Source organism: Notolepis coatsorum (assembly GCF_963971535.1).
Source record: "Notolepis coatsorum genome assembly, contig: SUPER_2_unloc_1, whole genome shotgun sequence".
Taxonomy (NCBI): domain Eukaryota; kingdom Metazoa; phylum Chordata; class Actinopteri; order Aulopiformes; family Paralepididae; genus Notolepis; species Notolepis coatsorum.
Window position 1 is genome coordinate 37,169 of NW_028174884.1, and position 14,909 is coordinate 52,077.

Here is a 14,909-nt window from a genome sequence, read left to right on the forward strand (position 1 = left end):
AGTCACGTTATCGCTGAACAGATTACTTATATTTTGAACCTCTCCATTTCATCAGGTAGATTTCCTCTAGTATGGAAATCTGCACGGGTGATTCCTTTATATAAGGGAGGTGATAAGGATAACTTAGATAATTATCGTCCTATCCCCAGGCTACCTTGCTTAGCTAAATTCCGGAAACACTAGTAAGTAAACAACTCTCTCAAAAATCTGGTTTTAGAGCCAAACTTAGTACAACATCTGCCATCACTTTGGTTACAAATGACATCATTTCAGCATTAGATAAGAAGAAACATTGTGCTGCCCTCTTTGTTGACTTGTATAAGGGCCAACTTGTCTTGACAAAAATAATAAAACTATAAGCCCTTGAGGAGGCTGTTACCGGCTCAAACTATAGTTGACGCGTCTGTGGCCACTGTTGTATACCGTCTGGTGAAAGGAATGAATGTCCACAAGGTCCGTTCCACTAATAGCAAATGCCAACGATACCTTCAAAAGAACTAACAAACACTAGACACTACAAAAAAAAACGATAACCTGGTTGTATGTTTGTCTGGGCGCACGTCCTCTGTGGGTGCACTGACAGTGTGCACCTCATTTGTGTGCACCTCCCATTTCTGTTGAGGGGACTTTATTTTAGGCAGCTGGCTGATGTCATAAAAGTATTGAAGGATTAAGACATCTAGCCTATACATGGATTAAAGAAGGCAGCCCCGTGCTCCTGTTTCAGAAGAAATGTGAGTAAGGGAGCATGTCTTCACTATACAAAGAGAAAAGCATCACCGGTTGTTTTACCAGCTCGGTGCTGGCAACTTCTGGGAACTCTTGGCCTTAATGCCATTGGTCTGACGTGTCTAGGGAATGCCATGCCAAAAACCGTTGACCCGTGTAAATGCAAAACACAGTACATATTATGTTAGGTAAGGGCTGAGGTCATTGTAAACTTTGGAACTTTGAACTAAATAATTGTCTTTCTATATGTAATTAATCGATTTACTTGGCTAACCTTTCAATCAGGTTCATTCCTATTTTACTAGGTCAGCTGATGGACAGATTCTGTCCCCACGTCCAAAATCAAATGCTTTAAAAAGGACTGTGAAGTGGATTCCCAAGCTGTCCTGTTCTGCTCTGCTCAGAACCGGGTTGGTTAGTACTCTCTGCGTTGTGTCTATTTCTCTTAAGCTCTGGGAATTACTTCTGTTCAAACTGAGCGGTGCAGGCAGAAGGAATTAGGAGGAAAAGGTAGTATAACAGCTGTTTAATCAAAGTTTAGAATGTATACAAATTACAAGTAAAGAAATGCTATAGTTGTGATCACAAACCCTATGCCGTAAGTGATACAACCAGACTAAAGAAGAAAGCTAGTTGATAAAATGGTTGAAAGTCTTTGTTCTCTGCTTGATAACAAAGAGTTGGTTTTTCCCTCCAAAAGGTTCCTTTGTTGGCCGCCTGCTGCCTTGTGGATGAGCGGGTAGAGGTCTTGTCCTGTGGTTGGGTTGTTCAGAGTCCTTCTTCCCCCCATCACACCCCATTATATCCCCAAGGCCCAGTGTCTCGGAGTGATGACATCATCACATTCTTTCCTCCAATGCCAGGCCGGCTTAGCTTGCATTTGAAAATAGGGGTTTGGCTTATATGCCAACCCCCTTCACATAAACCCGGATATATTTCTTTACCAGTAAGTCTGCTGACTTTCAGTAAATATCTAACAGGCCTAATCATTCTTTTAGCTTACATCAATATTTTATAAACTGAATAGAATATAACTGAATAACAGATTAAATTAGAACTGGATAGAAGAGAATACAAATCAATATCATAGATGAAGAGGATAAAACAATCAATTAATCAAATTGAACATAAATTGGAAACAGCACAGACACATTAACTAATTGTAGACATTGCATTTCTGCAAACTGTAGTTCAGATCAATACAAAATGCTCATATCTCTGATCTGTGTGTGTGTGTGTGTGTGTCTATGTGTGTGTGTGTGTGTGTGTGTGTCTGTGTGTGTGTGTATGTGAATGTGTGTGTGTGTGAGTCTATGTGTGTCTGTGTGTGTGTGTGTGTGTGTATGTGAATGTGAATGTGAGTGTGTGTGTGTGTCTGTGTGACTAAAGCTTCCTGCCCCCCACCCCTGAGCCCAGGTGGCTGATTGCGTTTAGCTGTTTACCCACCCCCACATTGTAAACAGTTCCCACAGATCACAGGATACAGGCTGTTGCCCACACTTTGTATGCAAATTCACCAAAAGGGCCGAGTAATCTAATCACCAGAAGCCACCAGAAGCATATATTCGGTTGACTTTACTATTGCAGCTGTTATCTCTAAATATAACCCCTTAGTTTGATTGTTGTTCCATTTTGACTGTTTCTTTAAGACTTTTACACAACAGTTTGATTAGATCTTTGATGATCTATGTTGGGATTTTACCACAACTGTAAAGGGGGGAATGAGAGATTTGTGGTGCTTTTTCAATGTATGTGATGTATAGATTGGGGGGAGGTGACCACAGCTAAAACGGTGATTGAAATGTGCATGGAAGACCGTGATATTGACGGTGGTGGAACCAGTGGTTTCACAGGCACAGGCCGCGTCAGCGAGGGTTTTGTTATGAATTCCTTGGAAGAACATCTGAGATTAGAGTGTACTGTCTCCCAGGGCAGGAGGGAGAGAGGTTCATCTTAATGAAACGTGAGTTTATTAGTGTTAAAGGTTATGCAGTTGTCATGACAACACGTCGCATGACAACCAGAAGGCGGGGCCGTCGTTGCGACGACGAACGATCTAACTGTCGTTTATCGTGCCATCAATCATTGGAATAACTGCCCACTGAACATAAGTAAATTGAATAGTAAAGTGTGTCTTTCAAATACCACCTGAGAATGCACTACTTAAATATGTGTGCACAATATTCTGATATTGATGTCTACAATGTTTACCGTTTTTAGATTATCATTGTGATTGTCATATTGTCATAATCTCACGTTGTTTATAAACCAAATATACCTCGAAATAAACTCTTTCCCCCCCCCTATGATTCTAACAACCCCAGAATCATGAATCATATTTGGTTTTCTTAATAGGCCCCCTCCTCTTGCTCCCATCAGCTGTCTCAAATGACCACTGTATAGCAAACGGACCTTCTATCCATGATTGAATGAGTTTGAGCTAAATGAAACTGGACACATGCCCTCTGTCTGGCTCCTTGTCATTCTCGAAGACACTATGACGTCACACGACCGCCGCCATCTTGGTATTGGGGAAACAAAAACGGATTTCTACCACCAAATGTATGCGTCGAGCTCCGTCTTTATTACCTATTTTATCACATTCCTGTTAATTTCATAACCCTTTCATATAATTTGTTTTGAAAATATTGAGGCCAACATGGCATATCACTATTTCGAAAGCCCTACTGGTGATTCTAAGTGCATGTCCCCCCCCCCCCCCCAAGCTGACAGAAAGTTAAAAAGACAGGAAATTGATTTCGAGAACAACACAGCAGCTAATACACACACTTGGTCTGCTCCCCTCATGAACTTCCCATAACGTGTCTCGATATATCCATTTGAGTAGATCTAGCACTGAATGCCTTTAGTGATTATCACGACAGCCGCTTTGTATTCCCTTTTATACAACGGCATGCAAATTTCTCGATTCTGATTGGCCATTCACACGTCTTTATTGGCAACAATCCACGGTCCTGGGCTCAGGACCCGCCCACAACCGAATCACATAACCCTCCCCGGCTCACTCCGGGAGAAAACAAGATCGCGGACAACAAATGGTTATGTTGAAAGCACCATAACGACTAAATATGAAGCGATTCTGTCAAGGGGAATGTGTTAGTCCTTTAAACAATGTTGGATGATGTAATTGATGGGTCTTGACTCAATCTAGAACAAAAGAAAAATCGCGGTTTGATTGATAGATTAATTGATTGATTTAAATTTCTTCCTTCCTACTTTCTACTGACTGCAGCGTTCTCTCTCACACTGTCCGACGCTGGCGTACCCACAAACACACACACACACATACACACACACACACACACACACACACACACACACACACACACACACATACACACACACACGCACGCACACACACACACACACACTGTGACACACACACACACACACACGCACACACACACACACACACACTCCTGTCTGCAACAGCGGGGGAGTCAGACTGAGAGAGAAGCAGCGCTGTTTTAAGTGAGCATGGTCTATTGAATTGATTGATTGGTTGATTGCTAATTTTATTACTGTACCCCTGGTTTCCAACTGGTTAAGTTTAGGCTAAAAGAAATAAATTAAAAAATAGGGCGAAGAAAACGTTTTTTTTCCTATAGGGCAAAGAAAACCTTTTAATTTGTTTTACCTACTTTATATAGAAGCATTTAAGAATGAAGTTCTATGGAAAGTAGGTCTGCATTCCCTTAACAATTGTGTGTATTGAGCCGTACTGTATTGTACCCATTCTGCATCTGGTAATAAAATTTTCAATCAATCATTCCAATAATACACAGTTGGATGTGTTAGTTGGTTGGATGCACTTCAAGCTGCTTCCACATGAGGCAACTTCTCTCAATCATTCCAATAATACACAGTTGGATGTGTTAGTTTGGTTGGATGCACTTCAAGCTGCTTCCACATGGAGGCAACTTGTCTTTTTTGTAGTTGTGGGAACTACTTTTTCTGGCGGATGGTTTTTTCAATAAATCTTCGATTAATGTGTGTTTATTGTATAGAAATAAGGTTGGATGAATCTGGCAGTTGTATAAAAGCTTTACACCACGTGCAGTCGTGATTTGTGACCAATAAACCATGCCTAGGGGGGTCTAACGACCCTCGGCTGCGCCTCGGGCCTAACGACCACCCCTAGGCATGGTTTATTGGTCACAAACCACTCCTGCGTGTGATGTAATGCTTAAGTAAACGATAACGGAGCAGAGCCGCGAGCCAACTCTGTAACGGAGATAGGACCCCGGAGTGACGTCACACGAATGCGACTGCTCAGTGGAAATGCGTACTACGTTGGAAACCCTGTTGGTAAAAGCAATGACGCCTGCCGCGGACGTTAAGTTGATAAAGTTCCTATAATAACTTTACGAAACGTGTGAAGACATTTTGATCGTTTTCATTTTTAGTTCATGTTATTAGATTAGGCAATTATTGTATACACATGAAGCCCTAGACAGACTATTTGTTTAGTTAAATAGTTGTCATTCTATATTCTTAAAGAAACATTCCCATCAGGCCTCTCGCGGAACCCCTGGCAGATCTCCGCTGTACTAGAGTACTCGTGGAGGACAACGCCGTGTTCTTAGACTTTTATTTTGCGCGAACCACTCGTCTCGTCCGGTTCTGTGTTTTTGAACCAATGATACGCTAATGATAAAACAAATGTTGCCATTGTTGGTAAACAACTAACTTTAGGTTCGATTTAACGTTAGCTCCTAACGTTAGATGCAACTACTACAGGCAATCAACGATGAAAACACCAAGGAAACGGCACCCCGTATATCCCAGAACAGTAGCCCTGTGGTGTGTAGGCAATCTACCCGTTATAATAAATTGATTCATGTTTAACTTGTCCCCGTGTCAGTCCTTTGATCAGTGCCCACCCGTTTATTGTAAACAATGATGCATGCAATTGTTTTAACGTTATTCTGTGTTGTAGCCACGCTTATACGTTGTATTCACTGAACGAACACCACCAAACGTTACTGATCTCTAATCCTCATTTAGCAGCCCAATTTCTCCGGCAGTAGCAAGTAAAACAACATACGTTACACTACCCATAACGCTATTCGGTTAAAAGTAAACACCACTATTGAGAAATGTAGTTAAACTATACGTGGCTGGCGTTGCTTTAGGCAAGCCCAAAATCATTGCATTCATTTCAAACCTTGCGGCAATTAATCGATTTATTTATTGTATGATAGCGCACATAAGTCCTTTTAGACCCAGTGTCATCTCTATAAACTCTCACTATAGACCGCTCTCTATAGACTCACTATGTTTGCCACATGTATTCCCACTGTACTGTATTTGTGCTGTATAACGACAACACATTCGACACTTAAGTATGGATAAGTTCTATGTATTGATCACAGACACAAGTGTCAATCTATGTAAATATTGATGAGTATTTTGGTGGCTGGTACAATGTGATGATGAGTTAAAACAGTCCAGCTCTACTGTCAATAACAAGATACTAACTGACGTAAATTCACCCATGGCAATGTCAACACACACAAACGATGCAGATAAAATAGCGAATTGTTTATCCCCTATCACAGCGTGCGTGCATGTAAACGTGTGTGTGTGTGTGTGCCTACACAGACAGAGGAAAAGATTTCTATGTAATATAACAGCGTGCACAGCCTGTGCTACAGTATGCACTTGTTTCCATTCTATGCTGCATTTAATAAAAATAATTACCCATATTTGTGCCTTTATGGCTGCTCTTTTTATGTTGATTCAAAGCAGGGTATATATTGAAATGTATTTAAATCGCAGTCTCAAAGGTATACCTAACCCTTATATAAGAAAGGTTGAGATCCAAGGCAGCTCTATAGTTTTTTTTTTTTTTTAACCATTAATAAGTGGCTTACATTATTTAGAACTTTATGATCACTTTGGAGATACTAATACAAATTGGAGATGGTTATAGGACAGAGACTTGTATGGTTCCAATGAGCCAACCCTTTACATACCGTGCGTGCATGTGAGTGTGCGCTATACATTGCCTGCCATCATCCTGTCCCGAGCCGATCAGGTCGATGTCTCCCCGCCGTGCGTCCAGTCAATGCGCTGAGGGCCCGTCCCGTCCTGCACCTCCGCACGCCATTGTGCTTTTTTCCCCTCAAACACCTCCTTATAGGCACAGTCTTTATGCGAATGCCCGGCACCGCCGCATATAAAACAAATCCCAGCAGCTTTGCGCTGCCTCTTTCCTGGGACTGTCACCTTCCTGCCCTGCCCAAGCTGTGAGACCGTTTTCACCAGGGCTAACTGCGACTGTCCGACCGCTGATATCAATGACAGGTGTGAACGCTGCATCAACTCTTCAGCGTACAACCTCATCATCTCCAATTGCCTGGCCAATTCATCTGCTGTTATCGATCCAGCCTCATGTGTGGCCGCTGCGGCGGGTGGCATATAAGCCCTCTCTCCTCGCACCGGAGTTGATGGTCGCCGGCGAGACCAGCGGATAGGAGACGGGACGGCCGGTGGCGGTGACGCACACGGAAAGACACCGAGCCCAAAATCCAGCCCCGGGCACACCGTGGGAGAAAAGACAGAAAACAGATTCTTAGCTTCTCCCGTCATGACCCCACAGGCCCCCCTTTCTGGCCCCTCTAAACTGTCCACATTCTCCATTTTCTAGGTAAACACAAAACAAACAAAAACAAAAACAAAACTAAATTATGTGGCCCCCAAAAATGGTTCCTCCTGAGCACTCGGAGATAAAAAGCTCTGTGAAACAGCGTATTTCACGCCCTATCCTATTTCCTTTCAGAAAAACTGCAGTTTGACCAGATAGGTGATAGAAATTAATCACGCACAACCCAGCACCTGTTCCCTCTTGGTATCCTCACGCACGGACCCTCTTCCCACCTCTTTGTGATAACCCAAAAACAGTGCTTAAAAGATAACCCACGCTAAATAGTGAACCATCGCATGAACTCCTGTAATTCCCATCATATTCCACATTACACCTTACACATGCAATTCTCGACCCCAGAACATACCCCTTAAATCCCAGTACTCAAGGAAACACAGGGGGGTTACACACATTAACCTATATTCTAATGTTTACCCCAAAAATAACTTCAATACCCCACTATATCCCATCCTCGTCGCCAACTGTAATGGGAATTCTTAAGGATTTAAACGATGAGCCGTTTACAAATCATTCTGAGTCACGTTTGATAATGATAAGGTTTATTTAACAAATAATAATAGAAAAAGTGATTAACAGATAATAATAGAAAAGTGATTAACAGATAATAATAGAAAGGTGATTTACAAATAATATAGAAACGCAATTTCCACGTGGCCACGTTGAAAGGGCAGTCACAAAGCCAGAGGCAGGTATGTTAACACTAGCGTTTGGCTGAGGACTGACCTAGAACGCTGTCCACATGCATGTCAAATACACAGTTGCCAGACATAAAAATATATCAGATATGATGACTTAAGGTAAGCAGAATGGTTTTCTCAGAAACTAGAAACAGACAACAACTCTGTTATGACTAAGATGTTAAAGAGACATGCACACATTAACCAGTGTAATGGGAATTCTCTAACCTTGGGTTATGGCTGGGCCTTTATAACAGAATACTCTGTGTGTCCTTTAAAGAGACACACACACATTACGCCGATCCTAGTGTAACAGTCTGTAAAATGATAAAACAACACAGATCCATAATGACATGATAATATTTCCACGACAGTATGTACATATACGTGTAATAAAACGCAAATATGTGCATGCAATAGCAACTGGGGTACATAAGAACATTTTTGAAACATTTAAATATATTACAACTGTACATACATGTGATTAGCATTATACTCAGTAGAACAAATGTATATATCTTATAACCAGCTTAATCACTATATTGATATTACTATTGCATTTGTAATATTACTATTGTTACATTTGCACTCGGGTTGGATGCCCCACTTATTTTCATTGTAATGTACTTATGCTGTATGATGCACATTTCAATGTAATCTAATCTAACTGGTACAATGACCTGAATGATGGTCCTAGATGGTCCAGTGATTCGATGCTCTTTTGGTGTTTTGGCGATGGTGACGTAAGAGAGTGCTGTCTTAACGTAAGAGAGTGCCGTCTTAACCGGTCGTCGGAAATCTCCCATATAGGCATTGGATTGGGTGGAGACCTGGTGACTGCATGCGAATGCCCTTGTATGCCCTGTGTATGGGGACATGTCACCCATATAGAAACACACCTCTTCAATCAATATCTGAAATGTAAATAAATAAATAACCTTCTTAATAAATATAATATTTATATTTTAGTGGGTTCTATAGAGACATAATTCCCCATGGTATTGTTTTGATGTGTTGATGGGGCACTGTCACTTTAAGGAGGTTGGTTTTGGGGTTGGGCTGAGAGGAGACGCCCTGTGTGCAGTGGCGTCGCGTGGGTAAAATAACAGGGGAAGCCAAAAAAAAATTATAAAAAAAAAAATTATTAAATATTTTTATTAATAATTTTTTTTTTTCTTTTTTTTTTTTAAAGTCAAGCAGTCACCATGTACACTACAGTATGGCTCGGCGGCCAGTCAAACTTTCTTTTTATTTATTTAACAGATTGCAGAATGGGTACAATACAGTACGGCTCAATACACACAATTGTATAAGGGGATGCAGACCAGAGAAAGACGTTTGTCTTGTTTACATCAGGGTCATTAATACTGCTGGAGCATTGGTTAATTTTTGGTCCGATTATTCCTTGCGCGATTTTGCGCGCCGCGTGGGAGCAAATTCGAGACACATATTCGGTTGCAAAAAGGTGTCCCACGGTCTCCTCTATGGCCGTGAATACTTTCACGTGGATCGGAATCACGGCGCGCCCGTGGGACACTTTTCCGTTTCGGCGAGTTTATTCCACGCTTTCTCTTTTCCTTTTCTAAGCATTTTAGGGGCTACATGTGAATCAGTAAAAGTTGCGGGACGCCCAGATGTTTCCACGATAGAAAGCTCGCGTGGATCCCATGATAGGCTCACTTAATACAGCGTTTTTAAAATCACGCGACATTTTCAGGGTCGCGAGCCGACCTTTTCCCCTCGTTTTCGATGATGGAAGTGATTTAGGAAAAGCTTCGGCACGCCGAGAGGTCCCCGTGAATTTAATCTCGCGAGGATCGGGGCAATATTCGGCCCGTGGGAACAGTTACGGGTTAATACAATGTTCAGAGTGCAGAGGGGAAAATATGCTGAGTATTTTCCTCTCAGCCCCGTTTTAAACTTTTAGGGTGTGGCAGTCAGCTCGAATCTGATTGGCTAGGATCGGGTTTGGACTCTATAATGCTGGAAGCCTGGAGAAAGAGACCTACCATCTGCCTCCTATCCTGCTGCAGTGAGCATAGTGAGGCTGACAGTGTTAGAGGGAGTGAGAAGGAGAAGAGGGAGACATTAAAAAAAAAAAAAAAAAATTATAACACAGATGCACAGATGAAAAAGAATGTAAACTATATTAAAAAAAAAAGAAAAAAAAAAAAAATCATATTTCATATTTGATATTAATTCATATTTTAATATTAGGGAGGCATGGCTTCCGTTGGCTTCCATAAGGATTCGCCACTGCCTGTGTGGGGTTTCATTTATAAATGTTTGATTACTACGAGCTGTCAGAAGCTAGCACGGCATAGTTCTGACAGCTGTCACTTGTGCTACTGCGAAATAAATGACACATGACTTTGTGTTGTCAACTGATAGAAATTGTGCCTTTCTCTATTCCGACGATTTCTACAATATAATATATATATATAAATAACTGTATTTTACTAGTACCTTACTACTATGTACTATGTTACTATCCGTATACTACTACCTACCATGCTAATATGTCTATTATACTATGCACTCAGGGTGTAACACTCAAGTTCAACACTATTTGACGAACAATGCCACTGACCATAAGCTGCCAGAGATGCACATCTCCTGCTGACCAGAAAACCACACACTTTTCTGATAGTGGGGTGCCTGGACACTCAGTCATTTAAAATGTATATGCGAAAGTTTCGTTTTCACTTCTAATTTGAAGATAAGGATCTATAGAACTATTTGGGCTTGAGTGTCAAGAAACCAGTTGAATTTAATAAAAATGTATCCAAAATGGCCACAATCGAAATCATGAATTCTTTAAAAACGTCTTAATGTTCACACAATTGCTGTGTAATATAATTTTGTATTGCTATTTTAAGTTAATACTGTGTGAGGAATCAACTGGAGTTCAAATATTGATGTTTTGAATATTCTGGTATGGCAAAAATCAAAGGGTAATTGAATAAAAAATAAACATGACTTACTGTTGTTCCATGAGAAGAAAACACAGAAGAAGACAGCAAATAAGCTGAGAATGCAGCACTTCAAACATCATGCAGAGCTCTATGGGAAAGCTTTTATTGTGCTAGACACAATACACATCAAGTAGAGATATGTCTGTTGACGAGGAGTTAGTTGCGCCAGGTGTAACAAGAAATGTTCTCATTCCTGTCAAATAAGTTGTTAACAGATGGACAGTTCCCAGATGACAAGGATATCTACATCACTGCAGGTGATCAAGTCCACCATGTTGGAAACAGTCCACCAATGGATCAATGCAACTGTGACCGGTGTACTTCTGACGGCGTTGTGTTTTAAAAATGACAGACATGGATGACTGTTGGTTGTCTTTATTTTCTCCTGTTAGGTTACAATGCAACACAATGCACCAGCATTAGGAATAGTCATCTGCAGCACGTGAGCTCTCGGTTTCCGAGAGAGACTCTCTCATAAGAATTACACATTTTAATTACATTGGGAAAATAATTTAATACAAAACGGACCAAAAACATGGGAGCTACTGTACACACATACCTGTTAGGTTACAATGCAACACAATGCACCAGCATTAGGAATAGTTATCTGCAGCACGTGAGCTACAATTGGGAAAAGACGTGACTCCATTACCATGCCACCAGCGCACGTGTGTGTGCAAACCTCCTACATGCTAGGCTACTAATGTGCATTTATAAAGTTCCCTAACCCAGTCAAACCTCCCACAAAACAATTGCACAGGTACATATTATCAACAGGAGTTACATTACAAACTCGTTTTACAGTTTAGGAATGTAACATACAATATTTAACTACTTTTAGACCGAAGTCTATCATTGAACATAAGAGCTAGGACCTTACCTCTCGGTTTCCGGGAGAGACTAACGTCTAACCAGGAAGCAGGCAATATGTGTGCTCCAGAAGGGACGGTGTCGATTTAAAAATAAAAGCCTTAGCTCCCAAAAGTGTAATAAAATAAAACGAAAGGAATGAAATCAAATCAAATCCATAAAATAAAACGTTAAGGATTATTAGTGGAATGTATTAAAGTGTATTTTGTGATGGGGTGTAATTATCCATACAAGGCAACAAGGCACTTGTTACACAACCATGAGGAAGCTGACACTCGTGTCCTATAATACATCTCCTCCACGCCCTCCAAACATCATCACTTGGGAGGGTGCATACTGGAGATACAGATGTTTGTCGTAATCCTTCTGACTAATTTCCATCACATTAAGCCACTAACAGATACACACCCACTCAGGGACATGCACAGGACTTTAGAGGGGCAGGTGCTCAAAGGCTGAAAAGGGCACTATACCTGTGTGTGTTTTAACCGAGCGAGCGTAGCACACAAGCCCGATTTTTAAGGGCCATTTTCAGGTGGGGGGCCCCCTTTTTATGCTTTTTGGGGGGTTTTGGTGATCAAATATTGAATATTGAACTATAATAATCAGTGCAGGAGCTCACTTATCCTTGAAAGACACTTTTATCACTGACTTAAAAGGCCCATACATCTCCATAAATGTTCAGGGGGGAGGGAATAAGACCCCAAGAAGTGCTGTATATTCTGTGTTGTTTAATATAAATGCATTTTTTCCCAAATCCCATCGGACTTGACTTCTTCGTGTCCCTCAGTGAGTGTAATACCAGCATTCAACTGTATGCGCCACAGCGGTTTCTATCATCATCATCATCATCATCATCATCATCATCATCATCATCATCATCATCATCATCATCATCATCATCATCATCATCATCATATGCTATGCATAAAATATATAGGTCCGCGGAGAGGCACGCTGAGGAGGCCATGCAAAGTGCAATGGAATATGGGGCATCTCTCTCTCTCTTTACCTAATATTTTGATTCTATCCTGACATTTTCAGTTGGAAGGGCAGTCTATATGCGTAACGATTTTATTATTATTTTCTTTTCAAAAATGGCACTTTTTTATGAGGCTCAAAAAGGCAGGTGCTCAAGCACCCCTTGGGCTCTATGTGTGCACGTGCCTGAGTATGACGATGCTGACACCCGGATTCGAGACCGGAGTCTCTTGCATTGGTGACGAGCGCAATCTCCACCCAGCCGCGCTCATGTCAAAACATGTTATGGTCTCTCTCTCCCTCTTATCTAGGAGTTGGAGAGGTTAATGGTGTTTGTGAAAAAACGGCCTGCGTTTGACGTGGTCATAGACGGTCTGAACATCGGCTACATCAACAGAGGCAGGAAGTCTGAAATCGTGAGTACACTCAAATACATTCCCTATCCCTCCCTAGAGAGAGAGATAGAATATCTGTTGTCCCCTTCACGAATTCCTCTTTGTTTGCCACTAGCGTCTCCAAGTAAATAATGATGCTAAATCATGTCTAATATGTCAAATGGATATCCCCCTACCACGCTAGTAACTCATTTGATGCATCGTGTTGAGAGAGGATTGTCATATAAAGGATTAAAAAGTCATTTGTCGGTGTGTTTGTCTCTCTCAGCTGCTTTGAGCGCCACGCCGGGTTTTCCTTTTTACCGGCTGAATGCCACCATCGGCGCCAATGTTAACGTTAATATCGCCTAATCTATGTTTTAAATTATGGCTATGTGTCTAATCTGCCCATCGCATTATCAAAGACTATTTTCCAGTCAGTGCTGTCAAGGCAGATTGTTTTTTTATCGCGGCATTTCCGTTTCAGAGCATTTAGAAAAGCACCCGTTTTCAGAAAAAAAACAGCCCATTCTGGAGCATTCTATGAAAATCGCCTTTTACTGGTATATTCCACAACGTTGATATTCGTCTGCCTTTTTATGAATCGTTTTCAAATAAACGCTAGATGATCAATATTATACGTGCACGCAAGCACATTCGAGCTGCGCACGGATAATCGCCCCGTTGATTTCCTCTCGGACTTTTACAGTGAAACCGAAAGAAGACATTTCACAAAACAGCTTATAACTTCATCAAACTTACTCTGATTATCCTAACACTAATAACATAGAGTCCTTACCTGACATCAGATGGTATCCAACTGGTATATTCCAATTCCTGATCACCATTCGAAAAAATCGATAAATGTATGGATCCAACGCGATACAGTAGAACTCCATGATCAGCGGGGCTCTGAGGTTCCAGAATGAACTGTGGTAACCCCGGCTGGATCAGTGGACTGGAAAATGTGGAGTACCGGATTTTTTTCCCCATTCATTTTCATTGAGTCCATTCCAAAATCACTTATGTCATCTGGGAGACGACAGGGGGCGCTTTTTTCCACAATGATCGCCGGCGCCGCTCGGCTATACTCGGGGTGATGCAATATGATTTCAGATCGCTAAAAAAAAAAAAAAAATCAGAGAAATCTCGTGAGTGGCATTCAACCACCTATAAATAAACCCGAGTATTCTCGTGTGTGGCACGGAAAGTGTTAACGGTGGTCTCTCAGTTGAAGCACCAGGGTGTGAATTTATTAGTTCTGGGCAAGAAACACATGTTGAGGTGGAACCGACAAGCCATGACTCTGATACAGCAGAGAGCTCACTCTACACAGAGGACGTGTGAGTTATATTATTATTATTATTATTATTATTATTATTATTATTATTATTATTATTATTATTATTATTATTATTATTATTATTATTATTATTATTATTATTATTATTATTATTATTATTATTATTATTATTATTATTATTATTATTATTATTATTATTATTATTATCATCATCATCATCATCATCATCATCATCATCATCACCATCATCACCATCATCATCATCATCATCATCATCATCATCATCATCATCATCATTATCATTATCAT